At 40.7% G+C, this 22,974-nt stretch overlaps 1 long non-coding RNA gene across 1 annotated transcript; it reads right to left on the bottom strand.

The window, feature by feature from the left end:
• Positions 1–13,035: 13,035 nt before the first annotated feature.
• Positions 13,036–15,447, bottom strand: LOC148362281 (uncharacterized). The gene is made up of 3 exons (XR_015850822.1): positions 15,413–15,447; positions 15,174–15,261; positions 13,036–13,383 (listed from the first exon to the last, which is right to left on the bottom strand). It is a non-coding gene; the product is annotated as an uncharacterized LOC148362281 (long non-coding RNA).
• Between the last annotated feature and the right edge of the window lie 7,527 nt (positions 15,448–22,974).

Here is a 22,974-nt window from a genome sequence, read left to right as displayed (position 1 = left end):
GCTCACTCCCTGAATTTAAAAGACGTGGGAACGTGTTATTTACAAGCAACAACCAGATTATCACAGTACACCTTGACAAAAACATGCCACAGAATATTGTCCTGAAAAGCATTTGTTCTCTTTGCAATTTTTTCTTCGTATTTTTTTTGTTTTGAACAATTTTATTGACACTAGTATCAGCAAATAAACAATGTGAGGTTTGAACATTTTTTCTTGACAATTTTAACAGCAATTAAGCATATTCACAATTTCGTTATTGCCCTGCGATTGGCTGGCAACCAGTTCAGGGTGTCCCCTGCCCACTGTCTGATGATTGCTGGTATGGGCTCCAGCACCCCCGCGACCCTACTGAGGATAAGCGGTGCAGCTAATGAGATGAGATGAGATGAGACAATTTCGTTATATCTGACAATATGACGTTTTAACATTTTTTTCCGACATTTTTAACAGCACTTAAACACACAATTTCATTATGTTCGATGACCGATCCTGTCATATGTAGAAATAAATGTATGAATAAATACATAACTACTTATGTATGCCATACATGAACACATGAATAAATCACCTATACTTAAATATAAGAGAATTGCACTTAAATCATTCATCTAAGCATTGTGCTATTTATTTTTCCAATTTCAGTATTTATTTTTTCATGTATTTTGTGATGTATTCCGTTTTTTCAAATGAATGGGTGGGTCAAACTAGATTAGGTTTTCACCTATTGGTTGATCAGTGAATAAAGCAGTTGACCAGTCGTCGATCAACCAATAGGTGAAATACATGACATAAAATACAAAATACATGACAAAAAATATGACAAAATACATGACATGATACATGATACAAAACAAAATACAAACAAAATAAAAAAATTTATAACAAAATAAGTACAGAAATAAATGACACAATATGTAAGAAAATAAACGAGAAAATAGCTGACAAAATGCACACCAAATTAAATGACCTAATAAATACTGAAATACATGAATTACAAAACAGATGAGGAAAATACATGACAAAATACATGACATGACTTACTTACTTACTTATTGCTCCAGCGAAGGTCGGGGGGTCCCGTCCCTGTGCGTTGAGCCGACCAGATGAACCAGGTTTTTCCAATGCTGGCGGTCTTGTGCCAGCTGTTCTGCATCCTCTACGGCAACTCCGTGTTGTTGGAGGTCGCCCGCAACGACGTCGAGCCATCGAGTGCGGGGTTTCCCTCGTGGTCGTCTCCAGCCTGCGGCCTTTGGGTCAAACTGGAGAATGGCTCGTGTCGGATGGTCTGGTGGTAGACGAAGGACATGGCCAAACCAGCGGGTGCGGCGTTGTGCGACCAAGGAAGATGCTTGGGGCTGGCACGTGCGGGCTCTGAGCTCTTTATTGGAGACTCGCTGGGGCCACCTGATGTTCTCGATGGTTCTGAGAGCCCTGCTATCAAAACCATCGATTCTTGTGGCCAGGGTGTCGTTCAGGGGCCATGTTTCTGAGCCATAAAGCAGGATAGGGAGTACGGCGAGGTTGTAAATGCGGAGCTTCGTCTTGCGTGCGATGGTCTGGTGCCGCCAGAGTGGTTTCCAGAGAGACTGCAGAGCAGATGCTGCCAGGGCTCTTCTGCGGAGAATCTCTGGTTTTAGGTCCCCATTGTCTGTCACCATGGACCCCAGATATACAAAGCTCTTGACAGGCTCTACAATGTCGCTACCAATTTGGATGGGAGGTGGATCTGGTCCATCACCGACATACATGAACTTGGTTTTCGTCCAACTCACTTGCAGGCCAAGCCGCGCTGCCTCTTCGCTGTAAATGCCCAGAGCGTCTCTCAGCTGGCTGTAGGAAGTGCTGAGAATGATGGTGTCGTCAGCATACTCCAGGTCAGTCAGGTGGTAGTTGCCGAAAGACACTCCGGGGATGCGCTCACTAACCCTGAACATCAGATGGTCGATGATGCAATTAAAAAGGTCGGGAGCAGCCACGCAGCCTTGGCGAACGCCGCTGGAGATAGCAAACCAGTCGGAGTCAATGCCGTTGATACGGACACAGCTCTCTGCGTTGCTGTAGAGCAGCTTGAACAGGGCTATGATCTTGGGTGGTGCTCTGAGAGCTTGGAGGATGTTCCACAGTGAAGAGTGGCAGGCAGTGTCAAAGGCGGCCTTCAGATCAATGAATCCGATATATAGATGGCGATCTTTACGGAATTCACGGGTCTTTTCTATCAGCAAACGGACGGCAGAGATGTGGTCCGTTGTGGAGCGGTTGGGCATAAAGCAGGCCTGCTGGGGACGGCGGCAGCTTCTGATTGCTGGAAGGGCACGGCTGAGCAAGATCCTGGTAAAGACCTTGCCCGGGATGGAGAGTAAGGTTATGCCTCTGTGGTTTCCACAGACAAGCCTGTCGCCCTTGCATTTCCAGAAGGGCAAGATGACTCCTCTGGTCCAGTCGGTGGGCAGCTGCTCCGATTCCCACACCTGGTTGAATAGGCGGGTTAGCCACTCCACCATGCCATCACCGCCGGCCTTGAGCATCTCGCCGGTAATGGCACAGATGCCGGGGGCTTTCTTGGTGTTCAGCTTCTTCAGAGCAGCTCTCACTTCCTCGGGTGTTACAGGGTCTGTGCAGCAGGTGTCGTTAGGAGGTGCTGTGCTCGCAGCCCCTAGGAGGGTGGAATCAGCCGGGATGGTGCTGTGCTGCAAGAGGAGGCTAAAGTGCTCCTTCCAGCGCTCGAGGCAGTTGGCTTCTGTCATGATGAGGTTGCCGTCTGAGTCCTTTACCAGGGCTGTCTTTATGTGTGGGCCGCTACGGGCTTGGCGTAGTAGACTGAATACGCGGCTCATGTTGTTGTTGTTGGCCGCGGACTCAAGCTGTTGGGCTTCTGCCTGCCAAAACCTCTCCCTATCTTCAGCAATGGCCACATTGCGCAGGCGATTCAGTCTCCGATACTCTGTGAGGTCGCCTCGGAGTCGGGCCTCACGCCGCTGGTCTATGATGTTTAGTGTCCTCTCTGATATCCAGGGCTTTCTCGGGGAGGATCGCGGGCGTCCGAGGACATTGTGAGCAGACTGGAGGACACTTTCCTTGAAGGCCGCCCAGTCTGTCAGCTTGTCAGGAGCCAGGGTATCAAGAGAGCGGCGGATGGAGCAACTGAAGTCTCTGGCAATGTTGGGGTCGCTGAGTCGGGAGGAGTCGAGGCGAGGCAGAGTCTTGTGCTGGTTGGCTCGGAGCTTTAGCTTGAGCTGGGCCACCAGCAGACGATGGTCTGTGTTGCCAAGCTGTGCTCCTCTGAACACCCGGCAGTTGGTTACAAACGACTTCCAGCGTCGTGATATCAGGATGTGGTCCAATGCCTTCCTGGTTCTGCCATCTGGGCTGTACCACGTCCAGTGATGGATGCATTTCCGGGGAAACCAGGTGTCAGCAACACAAAGGTTGTTTTGGTGGCAGAGGAGGAGGAGGCGGTTGCCATTGTCGTTTGTTGTGCTGTCAACGAAGGTGGTGCCGACAGGTGAGCCGGGGGACCGATCATTGCTGGATAGAGTGGCGTTGGCATCAGTGAGGATGATGGTGACGTCGTGTGGTGGGGCTTGGTTGACAGCCTGGTGGAGTTGGTCAAAGAACGTGTCCTTCGCATCCTCATCAGCGACATCGGTGGGGGCGTAGGCGACGATCACTGTCATCTTGCCGTGATGGTGGAGGAATCGAGCAGACAGTAGTCTGTCGCTTATTGGTGTCCAGCTGATGAGGGACCTCCGGAGGGCTTTTGGAATGGCAAGAGCCACACCGTAAAGGCCGGTCCGACTCTCGGGGCCACTCCAGATGTAGCAATGGTTGCCAGCTGTTGTTTCACCATTGCCTTGCTATCGTACTTCACAGAGCCCTGCCATGGTGATGTTATAGCGACAGAGCTCTCGGGACAGCAGGGTGGCAGCTCCGGGGCGAAGGAGTGTCTGGACATTCCAGGTGGCGACACGGGTCTTATGACGAAGATCGATCCGTACTCGTTGGTCGGGGGCAGGCTGGGGTCCGTTACCGTGTTGGTCAGTCCGGCTTCTTTCTCTGGTCAGTTTCGTAACAAAGTGTGTTTCTCCTGGGTGAGTTGTTAGCCCTCCACAGGATAGTCGGTTGGTGGGGCTGCCACCTCACAGCGTACCGACACGCTGGGGTCTTTGTTTGTCTGGAACCTACCCCGGAGACCGGCCCGCCATGGGTGACCCTACCAGGAGCAAGCTCCCGACGGTATCGCTCTCCAGGGTCACTGGAACACGCAAGCCCCCTCGCCGCATCAAGGCCAGACCCATCCGAGGGGGACATGACATGATACATAACAAAATACATGGAAGAATATTTGACAAAATAAGTACAGAAATAAATGATACAATAAATAAGAAAATAAATGAGAAAATAGATGACAAAATACCCACCAAATTAAATGACATTATACTGAAATACATGAATTACAAAATACATGACAAAATATATGACAAAATACATGAACAAATATATGACAAAATAAATACAGAAATAAATTACACAATAAATAAGAAAATAGATGAGAAAATAGATGACAAAATACCCACCAAATTAAATGACATTATACTGAAATACATGAATTACAAAATACATGACAAAAAGTATGACAAAATACATGGCATGATACATGATACATAACAAAATACATTAAAAAAAAAAAAAAATAAGCACAGAAATATATGACACAATATATTAGAAAATAAACAAGCAAATAGACAACAAAATAAATGCTAGATGTTAAATGGTCTGCATTTATATAGCGTTTTTCAAGTCAATGAAGACCTCCCAAAGTGCTTTACAATGTGCTTCACACTTACCCATTACTCCAAAATACATGACAGAATGGATGAAAACATATGTAACAATACCAAAATAAGAGACGAAATTCACGACATATCTTCGACAAAATACATAACAAAATACATGACAAAATAAATGGAAATAAGATAGATAACATAAGATGACCCTTTATTCGTCCCATCTCGTCTCATCTCATCTCATTAGCCGTACCGCTTATCCTCATTAGGGTCGCGGGGGGCTGGAGCCCATCCCAGCCATCTCCAGGCAGTGGGCAGGGGACACCCTGAACTGGTTGCCAGCCAATCGCAGGCCACACAGGGACAGACAACTCATTCGCTCATTCACAGACCCTGAAATGCATGTTTTTGGAATATGGGAGGAAACCGGAGTGCCCGGAGGAAACCCACGCAAGCACGGGTAGAACATACAAACTCCGCACAGGAAGTCTGGAGATGGATTTGAACCCACGACAGGTTCCCATGACATGAACTGTGCCGCACAAGCGCTAACCACTGCACCTCCGTGCTGCCCTTTATCCGTCTCTCGATGGGGAAATGTATTTTGTTACAGCAGTAAGACAACAGCTAAAAAGTATAAACTAGTATTTATAAATATAAAAAATAAAAAAGGCGCCACAATATGCACAAAAATACATCACAAAACCAATACTTGAATAAATAGATAAGAAAATACACCACAAAATTTGCAACAGAATAAATGCCAAAATAAATGTCAAAATAAATAAATGTCAAAATAAATGCCAAAATGCATAAATAGATGAATGAATTGCACTTGGATATTTGGATACTTGATTCTCTCATGTGTTTATTTAATTATATGCAGGGTTGGGTAGGGTTACTTTAACTGGATTACTTTCAATTACTTTTGGATTACTACAATACCAAATATGCTAATAAAAGACAAAAGAAACTAAATATGAATAAAATCACTCCATTTTGTGCAGGCTTGGGGAGTAACGGAACACATGCAACGGCAAAAATGATGTTGGCAAGCTGTTTGGATTTATTTTCATTTTGTTTCTGTCGCATTTTATGTTAGTTTTGCCGGAGATCAAAGAGATCAAAGCCAGGAGAGAAAGCTTACCACGTGTTGTGAGTCATCATTATATTCATAGTTAGTTTCTTTTGTCTTTTATTAGCATATTTGGTATTTTAGTAATCCAAAAGTAATTGAAAGCAATCCAGTTAAAGTAACCCTACCCAAACCTGATTATATAGCATACATTTGTAAGGAATTGGTTTATTTTGACATTTATTTCTACATATGCCAGGATTGGTTCCAATGTATTGTTTCCACAAATGCACGTTAAACAGAATTAATTAAATCATACGTAAGAATATAATACAAACTAATCTAACATCGAGCCCATTTCCAAATGTGCAGTAAACGTTTGCAAAACTTGTACAGTATGAACCTATAATATAGTGGCAGGGTCTGTTCAGGGTTGCAATGTGCATTATACACTTTTTGTTTTTTTAATCCCACATGTAAATTCTACTTTCATTACCGCATCTATTTCAATAAGTTATAAAAACGGACATAGAGCAGCTTGATTTCCTTCGATGTTCTTTGTGGCGACTAAGGTGAGATGTTGGCGTGAGACATTTTTGTACCGACTGTTCCATTTCTTTGTTTGTGCATAATGTTAAGTCCATTCATTCAATTATCTGCAAATTGTGTTCACCCTGTTTTGCCCCAATTTGGACTTAATTCTGCTCTCCTTATTTCTGAGGGTTCAGTTTTTTTCCAGGGAAATATTATCTCAGCCATTACTTGTTTTTAATAATTGATAACCTACTTCTGTAATTTCCGTACTTTTCATAATACTGCTTGGCTCTATATAACCTCAAAAGGACAGAGTGTAATATTTAGTTCCTCTTAGTGGTACTTTTTGTGATTCAGTTAAAAAAAACAACCATAGAGTTTAATATTATTGCACCAATGTTAATTTTTACTAAAAACAATTTATATGTCAGAACCAGAACCGATACAGGACCCAATCGCGTGACGTTCTCACACAAGCCTTTATTTTACAGGAAATGGGGAGTCATGAGCGTTAGGTAGCCGGTCTGGCGTGGAAAGACCGGAAGCCAGACACCAACGAGACCGATTCCAATTGCCCGAGTTGATATCGGACAAATCGGTTTGATACCGGACATGAAGTGACAGACAGGATGCATAACGGATCAGGATATCGAAAATGAACAGGAGAAACGAGACGAGATTGAAAACTGGAGAAAATAATAAACAGGACAAAAACAGACGGAAACTAAACTGGAACCAGAAATTAAACAGGACAACAATAAACAAAAACAATACCGGACTGGAGATACCACAGGTAAACAGGACCAAGTCAGAACCCACGTCTTGTGGGGCAGAAGTTCATTTGACGGGCTGACCCCGAAGCAAGAGAGCGCTGAGCTTCATATAAACAGAAAGTCAATCTCTCAACGAGCCGCAGCTGGCACCACATGGGCGGGGCCAATTGGGCACCATGGCAACCGTGACACAGATGGGCGGAGCCAATTGGGCACCACGGCAACCGTGACACACACGGGCGCGGACGATTGGGCGTCATGGCAACCATGACATTATAGGTCTTTTACACAGTGGAATCCACACTTAGGTTGCCGCCATGTTGGTCCGGCATCCAGCCGCCACGCTCTTCTCTGTTGCTCTTCACTCGCACCGGAGAACACAGTGCCGTCTAGTGGTCAAATGTTACACACTGGGGCTTATTTTTTATTTTGTACCTGGTCTTAGTAATCAAGGCGGTTCAGATTTACAGATGCACTTTCAATGTTTTCGTTATTTGACAAATCTGGAGCAAATCTGCCTTGGACGTGTTCAATAAAAATAAACTAATTTCCCTGCGATGACCGTTTTTTTGGTCACTGTTATTGTCATAGTTACAATGGAGGTTAATAGACATAAGGGCAGAGAAAAGGAAGTGTGTTAATTAAATTGTTAATTAAATTGCTTGAAAGTACCATTTTCGCTTTGCAATTACTCCAGGATTCATTATAAATATTTTGAAAACAACTGCATTATTGGACATAATGGAAAAGGTAGGTCAACTATAAAAGATTGATTGAATTTAATTTTTGTATCCTTTCATACAAAGTCTCGAATAGCTCTGTCACGACCAGAACGGAATTAGGACCCAGATGCGTAACGTTAACCACAAGTTTATTGAGATGAAGAGGAAAGGCAGCGCCCGCGATCCGGTGCTCACTGGACGTGGGAAGCAAGCCGCTCACAGAATCGGAACGTGTTACGAATGCGGAAGTGGATCTTCAGGAGCGGGAGATTGTAGCGTCGGGAAAAAACAGGTCAATAGGAGACAGGAGAGCAAAACGTGGTCGGGATCGAAAAACGAGTCGAAGCCGGGACGGGAGATCAAAACGTGGTCGGGGTCAAAAAAACAGGTCATAGCCGGGGAAATCAGGAACAAACGGGTGGAAAACGGGTGAAAAAAGGGGACTGACAGGAGTCAGAGTCAAAATGCTTGCCTTGTAGGAACAGAGGTTCGCTGATGGACTGACAACAGGCGAATGAAAGAACTGAGCTTAAGTCGGACAGGGAGCCAATCAAGAACCCAGCAGTGGCTGGCACCAAACGAGCGGGCACAGGTGAAATTAATCAGTCATCATGACAAGCTTGACAAAACATGAGGAACATTTGAGGGACACTGGGGACAAGAGTGGCACCAAGACAACTTTTATTTTTTATCAGTAGTACTTTATTTACCATCATATGTATTGTCATTGTTCTCATTAATTTCTGTGTGGCGGCTTAAGCCTTAAGAGCTGCATGTGGCCCTCGGGCCGTAGTTTTCCCACCACTGCTATGTGAATGAGTTCCCTGGTTTTCTGACACTTGTACTCTGTGAAATAATTTACCCATTCCAGGCCTCGGCTCATTTGTGTCTGGTTTATTTCAGATTAGCCTTTTTGTCAATGCAAACACTGTTGTAGCCTAGAATACCATCAGATGGATGTTCATGTATTGAATCTCATTAACTGTAAATTTCCGAAAGGTGGGTTTTTTTTCTAGGCTCTTGGTCTCCTTGTAGAAGTTACCTATGTTATTTGAAAAAAACTTCCTTATAACCACTAACATTATTCCACATGCATCATATTTAAAAAATAAAATCTCGCATATCTTTTTATAGGTTCCATCAATACAAAATTCTGCAAGTTTTGAAAGATGAATCAACATCCTAAAAATTGTTAGCCAGTAGGTTTTCTGTTTGGAAAGTACCTGACAGTGACTTCTTTTCAACACAATTTGAATTACTGTATCTTTTCAGTGAATTTTCAAAAGGATATTATAAACAAATACCAGGAAGAAAGATGAAAAAGTGGCACTAGTATCACATAAGTAATACTTATTTTGATCCCCAGGGACAAAACTACTTGTAAGTGTCATGGTTGCCATGGCGCCCAATTGGCCCTGCCCTTGTGTGTTTCGATTGCCATGGTGAATCTGTATTGTCCGGTTTGTTAGTTAGTTCAGTTTTCATTTCTGTCTAGTTAATCCTGTTTATTTTCGTCATCCTGATTTGTTATCGATCTTGTCGGTCTATGGCTTCCTGTCTTTCCTCGCCAGACCGGTTGCCCAACGTGCATGACTCCCCATTTCCAGGGTTGGGTAGGGTTACTTTAACTGGATTACTTTTAATCACTTTTGGATTACTCCAATACCAAATATGCTAATAAAAGACAAAAGAAACTACATTTTAATAAAACTACTAAATTTTGTGCAGGCTTGGGGAGTAACGGAATACATGGAACGGCAAAAATGATGTTGGCAAGCTGTTTGGATTAATTTTAATTTTGTTTCTGTCGCATTTCATGTTAGTTTTGCCGGGGATCAAAGAGATCAAATCCAGGAGAGAAATCTTACCACGTGTTGTGAGTCATAATTTTATTCATATTTAGTTTCTCTTGTCTTTTATTAGCATATTTGGTATTGGAGTGATACAAAAGTAATTGAAAGTAATCAAGTTAAAGTAACCCTACCCAACCCTGCCCATTTCCCGTAAAATAAAAGGCTTGTGTGAGAATGTCACGCGATTGGGTCCTGTATTTGTTCTGGTTCTGACAGTAAGCTTTTTGTAAACAGCAAAGTAATCCAGATTAAAAAATTGGAATTTACAAGTAACAGATCAAGAGCACTTTCAATTAATTAATGGTGACTTTAGGAAGATTTTGGGACAAAGTCTAACATTGATCCTAAATGAATAAATACCAAACGTCCAGCCAAATTATTCCAGTTTCTTTATCAAGGCAACACGCCAACTTGTTCAACAGTGACGGGTAACAGCCAGAGAACAGTGTTTTTGTCCAAAACATGTATTTTTTCTGATAAGTATAAAGTTTAATAGACACTCAAAATAAGGAGAAAACACTTGAATGAATTTTGAACTTGCAAGGAGAATGAGGAGAGAGTCCGTACTGCAGATAAAAAATTCCAATCTGTTCTGAAGGCCCTCCTCTGTGCCCTTTATTTTTATTAAATCTCAAAAGAAGATCCGCCCAAAAGTGTGTGGTAATCAAAGAACAGCAACATGATTGGCCGATAGTGACAATGAAACAGTAAACAGTTCCTCATAACAAGAAAAATAACAATGCCCAATAATAGTCAAAATAACAATCTTGTATCCTATGCAATATTCTTTGCAATTGTACAACATTAAAAACAGAATAAGCTCAGGAGGTAGAACGCTCGTCTTGGGATCAAGGGATCCCAGTTCGAATCCCGGCTCGTCCGTGTTACATGTCGAAGTGTCCTTGGGTAAGACACTGAACCCCTATTACCCCCAATTAGTAGGTTAGTGCCTTAAATGGCTGCAAGGCCGCTATTGGGAAATGTGGAGCACATTGTGAAGCGCTTTGGGAAGTCATTGACTTGAAAAGCGCTATATAAATGCAGATCATTTCATTTCATTTCATCAATTAAGTTGAAAATTAAAAACCGAGAAGACTTCTTCAAAGGTGTGAAATGACATTTAAAGAAATACAAAACGTCTACTTTCTCCTGAGTTGGATTAAACACAATTTTTTAAGAACCAGATGACTTTTTTCAATTCACAAAAGCAAAGGACTAAAATATGATGTTTCTAAAATCTTGATTTCAGTGATTTTGGTTTCCGAAAAGTTGTTTCTACTCAAATCAATCGATGGTGTCTTGCTGAATGGTAAATCAGTGACAATATTTCAAAAACGAACTACCATTTTCACTGTTTGATTTGTTGAAAAACACAATAATCTATTAAATCTAAGATATACATTAAAAGTGCTAAACTTTGGTTGCCAAAAAAGGATGGGACTAAAAAGCTAAAAAAAAAAATATCCAGTTTTCACAAAATACCAATTTAAAAAATCAATTTATTATAGATTTAAATCATAATGCACTTGAAAAACTATGTATTTGGTACATGAGCACTTGTGTTTATCTGACAGGAAGAAAAAACAAAACACATGAAAGCCAATGGAGTTGAGAAGCAATTGTTGTTTTGCGCTCACTCTCCTTACCTGCCCCCAGCATCAAAAAGAGCTAACACCAGCAATACAAGGTAACAGAGAATTTTTTGATTTCGGAGCAAAGAAACCTTGCTGTGATCAAAAAAGGGCTTTGACTCTGCAGCCTTTCTAAGATATCTAAATAAATACGTAAGCAAAGTAACATGCAGGTAAATTTTGGTACAAAATAGCTTGTATCTATATTGTACAAGTCATTTTCTGTGTATCCCAAGGAGTCTCAAAGGGCTGCATTGTTGCAAACTGCAGACTATTATTTCATCATCTCCTGATCTAAAACCTACATGAGGGCAAGGTAAAACTCATAAACCTCAGCATGAGGAAAATGAAGAAACCTTGAGAAGAGACAGTCATAGCCTGCAACCAAGGTGCACTTCAATTCTGGTCAAGTCCATTGTGGTTGCAAGTAGGGCTACAACAAACGATTATTTTCATAATCAGATTAATAAATTAATCTGATTTCTTAAAGCCATTTTTAATTTTCTCCTCTTTAAGTTTTAGACATATAGAAAAATAGTGCACAAAACAACAGAATATTCTGTAATCCAAAACAATAAATATCCAAAGATTCAACCCAAATAACAAATGTGTTGACAACATTTTAAAAAGTTGATTTACTTTTGGGGCAGCGCGGCGACACAGTGGTTACCGCGTGTGCGGCACAGTTCTGAGGTCATGGGTTCAAATCCAGCTACACACCTTTCTGTGTGGAGTTTGCAGGTTCTCCCCGTGCTTACGTGGGTTTCCTCCGGGCACTCCAGTATCCTCCCACATTCCAAAAAATCCATGCATGTCAGGTTAATTGGCCGGTCCAAATTGTCCCTAGGTATGAATGAGCGAGAGAATTGTCTGTCCCTGTGTGCCCTGCGACTGGCTGGCAACTAGTTCAGGGTGTCCCTTGCCCACTTCCCGGAGATGGATGGGATGGGCTTCAGCAGCCCATATATATTTATATATATATATATAAAACGAGTCAATTGCATTAAAAAAAGAGTTTTAAAAAGCTGAATGAGCCGGAAATGTATATGTGTGCATGTGTGTGTGTGTATGAGGTCATGAGATCGAACCTTCCTGAGTGGAGTTTGCATGTTCTCTCCATACCTGCGTGGACATTCCGGCTTCTTCCCATGTTCCAAAAACATGCATGTCAGGTTAATAGGTTAATTGGTCGGTTCGAATTGTCCCCAGGTGTAGATGAGCGAGTGAGTTGTCTGTCTTTTTGTGCCCTGCGACTGGCTGGTAACCGGTTCAGGGTGTCCCCTGCCCACTGGCCGAAGATAGATGGGTTGGGCTCCAGCTCCCCCACGACCTTACTGAGGATAAGCGGTGCAGATAATGGATGGACAGGAGATATAAAACGAGTCAATTGCATTAATAAAAAGACTTTCAAAAAGCTGAATGAGCCGGAAATGTCTCACCCAGTTTGCAGCTAATCAGGCCGCTACTTAATGGGAGCCATCCAAATGGCATCTCGAAAAACTTTATGGCATGCACTCATCAGGGCCACACCTGACACATAATGAATACGTTTGTCTTCTTTAATTACAGCTATGGTACAATAGTTATGTAAAACGGTTGTTTGCTCTAGAATCATTTTCCATTCACATCCCAATGCATTTGTACAGGAGAACTCAGTTATTACGGATTCGGTTCATCCGGATCTTCATGAAATCCAGATAAAAAGTCTGATGATTACTTATGGGTTTCTTATGAAAGATCTATGCATATTCCGGGTTTTATAATCCGGATTTCCGGCTGTTCCGGGTCAAAATCCGAAACATTTCGATCCATTTCTAAGCATTTTGCCATGTCTATATCTGGAGTCGTGATTCCAAGTCGACATGCCGTCTTTGAGGTCTGGGTGGATGATGCAACTTTCTAGGAATCCTTTTGTCCATAGACAAACCAATGTCTCTATGCGTTGGTCTTCATGGGAGGTCTATCTCATTGTGCTTCGACTCAAGTTGTGATCTTTTTGTGAAAAACAACACTGAAAGAGAATACGCTGAGTGTCACATCATGGCGTCAGTGAATAAGAAGAGTCGAGAGAACTGGAGATTAGAAGAAAAATTGAAGATCATACAATACTGGAACAATCACATTGACAAGAAACATATTGCGGTTTATTTTCACATGAAACCTTAAACATTCTCAGATATACTGAAAACGTGGTATCTATGTCAGATTAATATTCTGTAGTGGGTTTACATAATTCACCCACGGAACACTGTCGTTGAGTAGAAAATTCCAGTGGGACAGGTTAAGAAGTTGTGCTGTCCCTTCTTACAGTTACTGAGATAGCAATGTGCTATTTTTGTTGTGCCACGTTTTGAAGAGCTATGTCAATTAAGCCCCCGTTTGTGTCGACATTTATTATTCCGCCTCAGACTCCCGTTCTTACACACTACAATTCTCATTTTATCTGTGTTAATATAAACACTTCAATTCATTCCAACCAGATGAGTTAATCATGTATTTTCTACTAAACATCATTTTGAGGTAAGGGGGGTCTAAGAATACCGGACGTCGGTTTATCCGGATACTCGAATAATCCGGATAATTTTCCCGGTCAATTTGAATCCGGATTAACCAAGTTTTACTGTATTATCGAAATTCACCCAAAAGCAGCCAATTTCGTACCTGCAAAACTGAAATGTGTTTGAAGACTTTCAGTCAAGGGTAAGAATTTGAACATTTGAACATGTTAATATGAGAATTGCATTGAGTGTCACTTGGCAGGCAAATCTAACATATTTCCATGTCACAGAAAGATCCTGCCCTTAGATTATTTACGTCACTCTGTCACCCACTTTGTGTGCAAATTACACTTAATAACTCATCATTTAGGTCATCTTCAATAGGAAACACCAATTAGGTTGTGAGTGTGATTATGTGTTATTTGGAAGCCAAATAGCTTTTCTTTGAAGGGCCGTTACATTAAAAAAAAAAAAAACACGTAATTTGTATTGTACAATTTTTTTTACATAGTACAAAGATTCCTTATACATTTTGCATGTGCTAGAAACAAATCACAGCGGAGTTTGCGTCTTCTATCTAAAGGCGTTTCTTTTTAAATAATACATCAGTAATTTGTGAACAACAACAGTTTGAATGAAGTACATGTGCCGAGTAAAGGGAGGATTTAGGAGCCAAATAAGTGAGGACCCATTTTGCATTTGATTGCCAAAACTGTAGAGTAAATTAAATTCTATATTTAACATTACTTTAAATGTAATATTTTAGCAAAGTGAATCTGAAATTACTCTAAAAAGAGGTGAAAAATCTCTTAAATACTTCATTGACAGTGTTTCATTATTAGATAAAACAAAATCAACTTTGACTTTAATAGATTTTTTCGAGGGAGGAATATTTGTGATATTATCCATATTATTTACACATATCTATCCATATGTAACCGCGGTTTACCCGTCCCACCAAAGATCCACATTCACGCTGGACTGGATGATGAAGTTTTTATTACAGTTTCTGCAAATGAATGAGTCACACACAACACGTGGTTGGCAGCGCGCTGTAGACTGCCCAAAACATTTTCTTTATAGTTGAGATACAATACAAGTTCAGAAAATCAACCATGACAATTATTTTTACATCCATTTTAACAAGCTACTTTTAACAAGAGATCGTATAGGGGTTTTTTAACGTTCACAATAAATTCAACATATTTTTCTTTAAACTGAATTTTAACAACATCATCCTTTTTATATATATAAGAAAATAGAAATAATAACAATAACGAGTATAAAAACAAGTACAATTTACCTGCAAATGAATGAGTCACACACAACACGTGGTTAGCTCCTCTGCTGGAGAATTAGCATGTTAGCACAACATGCAACGTCCGGCAAAACTAACATAAATGGCGACAGAAACAAAACGAAAATAAATCCAAACAGCTTGACAACATCAATCACATTACTGTGCATGTTGAGATATTTGTCAGCTGTGGTTTTAATGTTTAAAATGAACTTTTAGTGGAGCACCAAAAGATCGTGCCTTACCGTTAGCAGCGCGCTGTAGACTGCCAACGGCATCCGCCTTCCGGTCACAAGATCAAAAGCCAAACCAAACCTTGCCCGCAAGTAGCACTGTTGGACTCATCATTGCAGGACACTTACACAAAAACTATACAACATATTTCAGCAGGAATTTCAATAAAACAAAAGTTATTATTACACCCGTTACACATATACTTACACATCCCGGTCATACACTACACCCATGTAAACTCTGAGAAAGCGCAATATATACAGTAGCTACACGCTTTACTGACCTATGTGTCTTCGATCTGCAACCGCAGGGGAAGTGTTTAAATCTAGGTTTAAAACACACTTCTATGTAAATTTTAGATCAGTGGATGGTGAAATAATAGTCTGTGGTTTGCAATAATCTGTGGTCTGTGCAGCCCTTTGAGACTCTTTGTGATTAAGGGCGTCACAAAAAAACATGACTTGACTTTGTCAATGGTGCCGCGCACGTAGCCTCACATTTTGGAATCATACGCATGAATCTGTGAGAGAGTGTGAGGTTAATTTGCTAGCAATCTTCTCCAGTAAATGATTAAACAACATGAAACATGTGATGGAAACAGGCAAGGTGTTAAATAAGTATGCAACTTCAAAACAACTCAACCTGTGAAACAACGTGAAAACTTTTGGAAACAGAATTACAAAAAAGAGATTTCCTGTTATGATCTGCGGTGGATTCAAATGCAGGGAGGGAAAAGCATAGGCAGGGATGCTCAAAAAAGGGCATGATATTTAATAACAAAACACAGAAACAAAGTAACAAACAGATATTCGAAAACAGCAGTAGAATTGTCAGAAACAAAAACCAAATCTCACAAAGCAGGCTTTAACTGGAAAAACAGTAATAGCAATACGGATAATAAAATTGAGGTGAAAAATGAAAACGCCTCGTTTAAAATGTACTTAGGAAGGGTCATGCTAATTAGGACTCGTTGTAAGGCGACTTTTTTAGCAATGAAAAAAACTCTTATTATGAGGTGTTAGATGCTGGTTTCTTAGTTTGCTTATGGACATTGACTCAATTGGGCTTCTCTTGTTCTCTTGAGTACTACAGAACTGAGCAGGATTCAGAAAACAATCCCACATAATACATGCTATACCAGCCCAAGATAGTCAAAATAATAAGAAAACAAAAGCAAAAGTTTGTATTCAATTAATGTGGGTGACACACGGGATAATATGGCCGGAGAAAATATAGCCATGACATGGGTAATCATCGATGGGCCTACAAGTGCTGGACTGATTCGAAGCCCATCTGCTGTGTTGTTTTTTCTCTCTGAGAGATGCTTCTGGTGTTATGTAGCACCATCTAAATACTCTATATCAACACTTACATTGGGTATTTATGTTTTATACTCCTTTATTATTGTTTTATTTTCAACACAAGGATACTGCTGGAAGTGTGAATTTCCCTACGGGGATGAATAGAGTATCTATCTATCTATCTATCTATCTATCTATCTATCTATCTATCTATCTATCTATCTATCTATCTATCTATCTATCTATCTATCTATCTATCTATCTATCTATCTATCTATCTATCTATCTATCTATCTATCCATCTATCTATCTATCTATCTATCTATCTATCTATCTATCTATCTATCTATCTATCTATCTACCTAACTACCTACCTACCTACCTACCTACCTACCTACCTACCTACCTACCTACCTACCTACCTACCTACCTACCTACCTACCTACCTACCTACCTACCTATCTACCTATCTATCTATCTATCTATCTATCTATCTAAATCTGTTTGATGGATATTGATAACATTTCTTCTGTCTATTGGTATAAATTAAAGGGTCTAATGCAATCTGTTGCTGGAACTGCTGTGGTTGTGGGTCTAGTAGGGATTGTAAAGGACCATTTCATTTTAATTGGGGACAGAATGTCTAGTGCTACTCCCCACAATCATGCAGATATGAGGACTTAAGAAACTTTAGTCTCAACGTTGATTGATTTAGCAAATACAGTGGTACCTCTGCCTACAAATGTCTTGACATACCAAAGTTTCAGGTTTTAAGTACCCAAATGCGAAAACATTGCCTCTAGTAACAAAGGTGTTTGAGGATGCAAAGTCAAAAATACTGTACAGTACACGCCGACATTCCCAAAGGTAAACAAACTGGATATTGCTCAAAAGCTGCCTGGCAACCCAGGGTGCATGCATGCTCACAGCATGTTCTTCGTGTCACCGTCACAGTTTAGAGTCTAGAGATGAGGAGGAGGAGCAGTTCTGGCAAGATAGCATGGAGGAGGACACATTCAATACGACGAAATGAAAGGCATGATAGCAAAATTCTAAGAAGTCTCGGTATTCGTGGAAAGGAATCACCCGGAAAAAGTGTTGACGAGTCGAGTTATCACTACCTCTGCCTCCTGCATTTCCAAAGGCTTGTCAAAAGGTAGCAAAAGCAGGCATCATTGGATCCATTTTTCAAGAAACGTGAGGCAAAAAGGAAAATGAATATATATTTTTTTTCCTTTATTCTGTCTTTTACATAAATGCCTCTCATTTTTTGTTTATTGTGCGATAATCTAATTTTAACATTTATTTAAATTTATTACAAGTATCATTCTGTACTTTTGTGGGGCTTGGGACGGCTTAGCGCATTTATATTTAAATTGCGTCTCTTCTTACAAAGTTTTTCGGTTACAAAGCCACTCTCAGTCCGAATTAAATTTGTAAGTAGAGGTATCACTGTACCCTCTTTACCTGTGAAGTAACTGGAAAAAGACAAGACTTTAAACAATGTTGAAACAACGTTGAAGCAACATATAACACATCCAAAACTTAGGGATATTGTAGTGAACAGCGATTGCACACTACTCATTTCTGCTGGGAGAATCTGGAACCTTGCTTACCATGTCCCTGGGGGACTTTTGACTGTTTAGTCCGAGTCACGTGCTTCGATCTCCAAAAGTTATGTGAAGTTTACTTGCAGCCATTACAGTGTGGGTTTCTTTTTTGGCTTCTGCACCTTTTATGTAAGCAATTGTGACCTTTTCCTCTGTGTTTTTCGCCGCGTGTGTCGCTTTTGGTATAACATTATATCAGGGTTGGTTAGGGTTACTTTAACTGGATTACTTTCATTTACCTTTGGATTACTCCAATACCAAATATGCTAGTAAAAGACAAAAGAAACTAAATATTAATAAAATTACTAAATTTTGTGCAGGCTCGGGGAGTAACGGAATACATGGAACGGCAAAAATGATGTTGGCAAGCTGTTTGGATTTATTTTCATTTTGTTTCTGTCGCATTTTATGTTAGTTTTGCCGGAGATCAAAGAGATCAAAGCCAGGAGAGAAAGCTTACCACGTGTTGTGAGTCATCATTTTATTCATATTTAGTTTATTTTGTCTTTTATTAGCATATTTGGTATTGGAGTAATCCAAAAGTAATTGAAAGTAATCCAGTTAAAGTAACCCTACCCAACCCTGAACATTATCCAGCTAGCTCATCTGGGCTGCCGCAGGTTTCTGGTTTTGTTTGATCCAGGTTATCTTTGTTAGCAGATGACTAGCTGGCTAGCCTGCCGTGTCAAAAGGTTTATTCCAGGCTTCATCCATGTTTGGTACCGCATCCGTTTTTATTGTTGATTTACCGGGTAGCATTTTCCAAAACTTGCCTGTACACACTCATAACCTATTTGAATAATTAACACGTAAATCAATATGGTAATTGGCCTGAGAGGGTGTTGCTCTGATGACAACCATACCTGTCAACCTGTAAGTTTTTGCCATACAAAGTACATTTATTATGCATTTTAAGAGGTGTACGACGTACAAGAAAATCTATACGGAAAAACGCAAATTTGTCAATTATGGGTACCAACCGGTATACACCGACTATCACGAAACGGCAAATCAATCAAGTCAAACGAGTTCGCCGCGGTAGCTTCTATCTCTGTATCGTTTTTTTCGTTGCAAACGAAGCGAGCGGTTTGATGCTACTGTGCGCATGAGTCTCCTGCCTGGGGATTTCCCATTGCATCCATGTGGCAGTTGTGTAGTGAAAGGAAGTCGGTCTCTTTTTAGAGAACCGGCTTTTTCAGCTCAACTCATTAAAGAGAGCCGGCTCTCAAATGGCTCACTTGCTTTGATGCATTATATTACGAATTATTATGTTGTATGAAGTAGTTAGGAAGAAAATGAAGTATAAAAAGAGAAAATGAAAAAAAAAAAACAGGTTTGCGGTTATCCCTTTATTCAGTATATTACCAACAATAATTTAATGCAGAAAATGAATAATAATTTGAATAAGAAAAATGTATTATTCTACTTAATTATATTTGCATGTATTTTTTCCTTCTACAGTGAACGTCCAAGCGACTTCATTTTTGAACTTTTTTTCTAATAAGCCTCATTCATGTCGAGCAACTCAGTATCTCACAACAAAATGTTAATTAACAATATATATGATATAACGAAACAACTGTACTATATAACATGTTAAACTACATAAATAAACACGTTTGAAAAAAAAAATATGGTGTAAGATTATTTTGTATTTTTTAAGGGAAAATACGATAGTTTGTAAGGGCATGGAGCCGTAATGCTGTCTTCAAACTGCATTATCTTGGAAAATAATTGGAATATACAGATGAAATATATAGACATTATGCAAAAAGCATGTAGTATTTTCTCATATCTTGCATGTTTTGGAATTTGGGTATACCTTAAACGTGCTTCTCTCCTGTTCAAATACATGTGGGTCATGATTATCGGGCCCAATTTGATATGCGTTCCCAGAGATTAATATGTGATTGAGTGTAATCAAGTTACATTACTGCGATATTATAGTATTCGGATAACGTTACTGATTACATATTTCAACAGGTATCAAGTAACTGTATCAGATTACATTTTTAAAGTAACCCTCCCAAACATGTTTAGCAAACAGCCAACTGAAACACAAATATACTGTATTGAGTTTTTCCTTACTCTCATGGAAGCTTCAGATCATAGGGTTGTGCAATGGTGGTCTGTGCAGTCCTTTGAGACTTTTGTGATTAAGTGCTGGTCGAGAGATTTGACAACACTACGAACTGGGAATCATGGGAAAAGAGACTTTATAGGCCAAAAACTACCACTTTTGTACAAAAGATGGCGCCATACTCAAACAGCCTTTAGAACGCAGCCTCCACCTCCTGGTTCTTAACCCTGTTGGGGCTACTAAACCCCCAGTCACTGAACTATAGTGTAATATAATATCTCATCTCATCTCATCTCATCAGCCGTACCGCTTATCCGCATTAGGGTCGCGGGGGGGCTGGAGCCCATCCCAGCCATCTCCGGGCAGTGGGCAGGGGGCACCCTGAACTGGTTGCCAGCCAATCTTTTTAAAATTTTTAAATTCAAGGGATATCAGATCTGCGATTATTTGAGCCAAATATGTATCTATTCATGTCCTCAATTCTGTCACTGATGGTGTCATTTGAAATAGGAATTTGGGCTGATTTACCTTCGGCTGCTGGTCCCGGTTTCAGATTTGCCATCTTGAAGGGAGCTGGTTTAGGTAGTTTTTTCACCACTGGTGTGTGGCTTGCCTTTCTTTGCGATCGTGTATGCTAGCAGTCGGCAACTTTTTCTGTTCCAAGGACTGGTTAATTGTCTGACAATATTTCAAGGCCCGGCCCATCTTTCTTGCCATCCATCCATCCGTTCATTATCTGCACCGCTTATCCTCAGTAGGGTCGCGGAAGTGCTGGCGACCATCCCAGCTATCTTTGGGCAATGGGCAGGGGACACCCTGAACTGGTTGCCAGCCAGTCGCAGGGCACACAGAGACAGGCAACTCGCTCACTCATTCACACCTAGGGACAATTTGGGCTGGCCAATTAACGTGAAATGCATGTTTTTGGAATGTGAGAGGAAACCGGAGTGCCCGAAAGAAAACCCACGCAAGCACGGGGAGAACATGCAAACTCCGCACAGGAAGGCTGGTAGCTGGATTTGATCCCATGGCCTCAGGACAGTGCCGCTGAAACGCTAACCACTCAGCTGCCATGCCACCCCATCATTCCACTTTTAGTAAAATAATAATAATGATGATAATAAAAACATTTATAACATCTATAACAGGGGTCGGCAACCTAGGACACGCGTGCCAGCATTTTAATTGCGCGCTGTGTTGTTTCGCTGCTTTACGGTCAAGCGCCTCCTCCCCCTCTGCTCCGTGTGTGAGCGTGTGTCTGCACGGTGCCTTGCAGAGGAGGAGAGATCTGTTTTAACCCTCCAATAGAAACACCGGCGCGCGATAAATGAACATATCACGACAGCTCCTCCAGTGAAAAAATCTCATTCTTTTCAGCCAGCGAGGATAGATGACCGAGGCTTTGTGCAAAAAATGACCGTGCTGTTTGTACATTATGCCTCGAGAGCATTGTACCTCTTATGTCAAGTGTTAAACGTCATTACGAGACAAAACATGAATTCAAGGACGAGTCTCGAAAGGCTGAGACATTAAAACGCGCTGTGTCCAGGTAAGGCAAACAAAGACTCTGAAAACATGTGTCACTGCTAAAAACACCACCACTGAAGCAAGCTATCACCTTGCTCACTGCATGGCAAAGCACGGAAACCATTTACTGATGGCGAATATATTAAAGCTTTGTGTTTCAAGTTTCCGAAATAAGATTTTATTGATGAAATGTATGGTAGCTGTCCATATCACTTGTTTTTTTTATTATAGTTTATTGTTGATGAAGAATGGTTGAAGTAATGGATGTCTACTTTCCTCATGTTTCTCACATCCATTTTTTAGTTTATTGATGAACAAGAATAGTGGAAGATAAATTGGTCAGTTATACGATTTGAATGTATATCCATGTGGACTGGGGTAAAATGACAGCTCTGTTGGATATACAAAAAATCTTGTGCGAGTCATTAATCTTGGTGTGGCACACTGATTTACAAGGATATTTGAAAGTGGCACTCCACACCGAAAAAGTTGCTAACCCCTGATCTATAATAATAACAACATTAAAAAAAGAATGGCCGTAAATCCATTTATGTTGACGATATCTGTGTATTATTTGTTATTGCAACATCCATTGCAGCCTGGTCATCCTGGAAGTGGGATGACCTCATGTGTGGTCCCTTCTCAAAGTTTCTTCATTTTCCTCATGTTGAGGTTTTTGAGTTTTTCCTTGCCCTCATGTAGGTATCAGATCAGGGGATGGAGTAATAATAGTCTGTAGTTTACAATAGTCTCTTGTCTATGCAGCATTTTGAGATTCGTCGTGATTAAGGGCTTTACAAATAAACATGACTTGACACTGTGTACTCGTGTGGAATATTTAGATGCCCTCGTAACATCAGTCTAAAATCACATTCATTTTCTGAACCGCTTATCCGAAGGAGGGTTGCATACATGATAAACAACCCTACGTGTAAATATTGGCATATATTATATATTGGCATATATTGCTAGGAATTTGCTTTATAAATTCATAAGGCACACTGGTCACCTCGGTATAAGAAGAAATTGTTACTGCTACTGATGTAACGTTAACG

Source organism: Urocampus carinirostris, chromosome 7 (assembly GCF_059441175.1).
Source record: "Urocampus carinirostris isolate Australia breed hairy pipefish chromosome 7, RoL_Ucar_1.0, whole genome shotgun sequence".
NCBI classification, from domain to species: Eukaryota; Metazoa; Chordata; class Actinopteri; order Syngnathiformes; family Syngnathidae; genus Urocampus; species Urocampus carinirostris.
This window is presented reverse-complemented; position numbering and strand designations above follow the sequence as displayed.